This window comes from Lactuca virosa, chromosome 7 (genome assembly GCF_052849685.1).
Source record: "Lactuca virosa cultivar CGN04683 chromosome 7, Lactuca_virosa_CGN04683_v6, whole genome shotgun sequence".
NCBI classification, from domain to species: domain Eukaryota; kingdom Viridiplantae; phylum Streptophyta; class Magnoliopsida; order Asterales; family Asteraceae; genus Lactuca; species Lactuca virosa.
This window is the reverse complement of record NC_136432.1, coordinates 21,284,769-21,288,882: the sequence shown is the minus strand read 5'-3', so window position 1 is coordinate 21,288,882 and position 4,114 is coordinate 21,284,769.

Here is a 4,114-nt window from a genome sequence, read left to right as displayed (position 1 = left end):
TGATGAAGATCACAAAAAGGTTGAAGCTTGAGGACTTACAAAGAGTCCAGAAGATGCACACAAGTGGAGGAAATGATCACTTGCGTAACCAAAACACTAAATCTTCTCCTTCTTCATTCAAAACCACCACAAGTTTACTAAAATGAGCACAAGAGCACCAAGGAGGATTAGTGTTAGGGTTTCTAGGGGTTTTAGAGTGATGGAGGTTGAGAATGAACAATCCTAGCCTCCCACTTTCCTTTAAATACCTGAAAAATTATGGTTTAAGATGTAAGTGGCGGCCACGCCGTGGCCTTTACTTGCCATGTCGTTGCGAGTCAAAAGAGACCCTCGACCAAAAATGCCTCGCCACGCCGTGGTGATCCTTCCCCACATATACCTCAAAAACTGGATGTTACACGTAATGCTTTTTTCGGATTTTTGGTGTAGGGCCCATATATACACACACACACATAGGGCTAGGTTATAATATGGATGGACAACTATTGTGCGAACAATGCTATTCTATGAGAATTATTAAGAGAATATGTTGTCTAGTAATGTGAATACGTTTAACCTCACACAAATATTGTCATTTTCATGCATTCTCACTAAGTCTTATTCATTTTTGTTCTCACACATCGTTTTTCACTCATTTTCATTTTTACATAATACGACTCATTAAACATTCAACATTCTGACAAAATGAGAATAATAAAAAAAATCTATAATAACTTTATAGACGATTTAATTAGTGAGAATGCATGATAATGATAATAATTATGTAAGATTGAACGTATTCACATTATCAAACAACAAATTTTCTTTGTCATTCTCACAGAATAACACTGTCCACACGTTCGCACAATATATATATATATATATATATATATATATATATATATATATATATATATATATATAACATTGGTCTACAATATTGATATTGACATGGTTCGGAATAACCATTCCGGACACAATGGTTACTTTTTTTAAAAAAAAATTGGTTATTTTTGTTAACTATAAATTAAAATGTGGTTAGATTACTCGATTTCCCAAAATTTAATTGGGTGTAGAATGTTTGAAGTTATTTATTAAGTTTAGGTTTAAGTTATTTATGTTTTAAGTCTAGTAGTAAGTTAAGTTTTAAATCATTTATGTTGTAAGTCAAGTATTTTAATATTAATATGTTTGTGTTTTTAGAAATTAGTAATGAAAAACTAATATTTTATTTGTTTAAAAAATTAATATATGTTTAAAAACTTAATAATTGTTAATTTTTTTTTTTAAAATGACATGCTAAAATACATTACCACTCATTAACATGATGCCATGTTTAGTTGGCATGTAAAATGATGATGTGATAGCATATCATGCACACCATCACTCGATCTAATCTAATATGCCTTCGCACGCCGTTTAGCCTAAAGAGGCCTCAAAAGTTTTGTACACAAGCTTTTAAACCTAAAATTAAATTTAGAGTATTCAAATGTGACATTGGCACCGACCCCCATAGGTTGTTGGTTAAGGTTGATAGTAGGTGCCAAAATGGTACCAATCGACTGACATATTTTAGGTCGCAACCCAACAACATTATCAAATAATAACTCACCATGCTTTATTGGTTTGAAAAAAATAAACACCCCACATAATATGAAGAACACAAAATTTATTATTATTATTATTATTATTATTATTATTATTATTAATGTTGTTATTCTACTATTTTGATGTAATTCTTTTTCTAGCGTCTTGCTAGGTCTAATAATACTCGGCCGTTCCAAAAAAAAATATTATTATTATTATTATTATTGTGTTAAAACCTAATTGGGTTTCATAATCACATATGTTATATAATTTATGTGATTTATGATGAAAAATGCTTGTAGATCAACCAATATTTTTTAACAAATATTTTTTGTGTGAAACATAAATTAAGAGATTAAAAATGTTGTCCTTTGTTTATGCATTTATGTTAAATGCGACACATATAAACGAACTAGGCGAATGTCCGCGCGTTGCGCAGAAGTACCTATATAGTTGAAGTCTTTACAAATATATTTTTTTAAATATAACAATAACGTTGTTGTTAAATTTGATATAATAATTCGTATACTAAATTGATATAATATATTGATTATTTTGAATTATATGATAATTTATACATCTATTATAACTACATAATCTCAATCGTTTGAATGACTTCTACCTGCGAGTTACACATGAATAAAATTAAATATAATATATGGTTTAATGTTATTTATAGTTGTTATTTTTAATTAATTTTTTAAAATTTATTTGCTTAATGTTTTAATATCTATCATTATAATTATTTAAAATATCAAACATTGTTTTTTGATTTTAAAGGTAACAATATAATCATTTATATAGAGTTATTTTTAACTATTATTATTGTAAGTTATTTTAAGCTACTTATTTGAAAACTTTTAACGAATATAAATTATATTTAGGAAATATTTTAGTGAAATTGAAATTACAATTTAGTTTTTGCATTTATCAATATAATTTATAATTTATACTCTATTGTGAGCCTCAATTTCCCACTGAGTGCTTTTTGGTTTAATGCAACAGGGTTGTTAAAAAAATCAATATAATTTATCACTTTTAATTATTTACAAAATATTTTTTGGCTTTTTAAGTGGAACTGAAATTTATATTTAAGTTGACAGTGTAATGTTGTATTTAAATTAACAATGTGAGTATTTTGTCCAAACTGTTCAAAAGTTATAGCTTTAAACTGATAATGGTTTACATACAACAACATTTTAAATCTAATAAATTATGTATAATATGTTAAAAGTTAAAGACATAACTTTAAGTAGAAGTAAATATATTATGTTAAAATTGAAATTTAGTTTATTTATGATTACACTTTAGGTTTGATAGTTATTTAATCTTATTAACCAACTTACAATTATTATTAGAAAGACACTACAATTTATCACTTTTAACTATTTACAAAATATTTTTTGGGTTGTTTAAGTTAAACTAAAATTTATATTTAAGTTGACTCTATAATGTTATATTTAAATTAATAATTTAAGTATTTTATACAAATTGTTCCAAAATTTTATCTTTAAAATGATAATAGTTTAAATCCAACAATATATTAAAACTAATAAATTAAGTATAATATGTTAAAAGTTAAAAAACATAACTTTATAAGTAGAAGTAAATATATTATTTTAATATTGAAATTTAGTTTATATATGATTACACTTTAGATTTGATATTTATTTAACCTTATTAACCAACTTATAATTATTATTAGAAAGAAATTGAAAAGTCATGGAAGTTTCAAATGAATGTGGTGAAAGAAAAAATGAATGGGAGTTTCAAATGAATATGGTGATGAAAACATGTTTCCTTTATAAGTATACTAGACGAATTCCCGCGCGTTGCGCAGCGAAGATTAAAAATATATTGTTAAAATATTGAAAAATATATGTTTAAAATGGTTATGTTATTGATATTAACTTTGAGATAATATTTTTACACTAAATTATATATATATATATATATATATATATATATATATATATATATATATATATATATATATATATATATAATCTTAATTATTTTGAACAATAATATTCATTGACATCAACCCACATTCCTCATTAATAGAATTAAATATAATTATGTATTTAGTATTATTTTTAACAATTATTATTATTGATTAATTATATTTTTACTTATGCGATCATTTTTTAATTTCAATAATGATGTTCATTTAAAAAACATTCTATTTATAGCTAAATGTAATTTATAATTCGATGTTATTATCATTTAAAATTGTTATTCATTAATTTTAAACCACTTATTATTAATAATAATTTAAAGAAGACTTTTAAGAAACACTTAATATTATTATTAAAATGTGAAACATACACTAAATAATAAAGTGAGAAGATAGACAATTTGCATTTCAAAAGAGACTTGCATGGATAATATGACATATCCATGTAATTTGATTTTATTATTTATAATTATTGCTTATTAATTTTAAAACCACTTGTTATTAAAAATAAGTGAAAGAAACTTTTAAAAAGCACTTATTATTATAATTAAAATGTTAAACATATACTAAAATATAAAGTAATAAGATTTA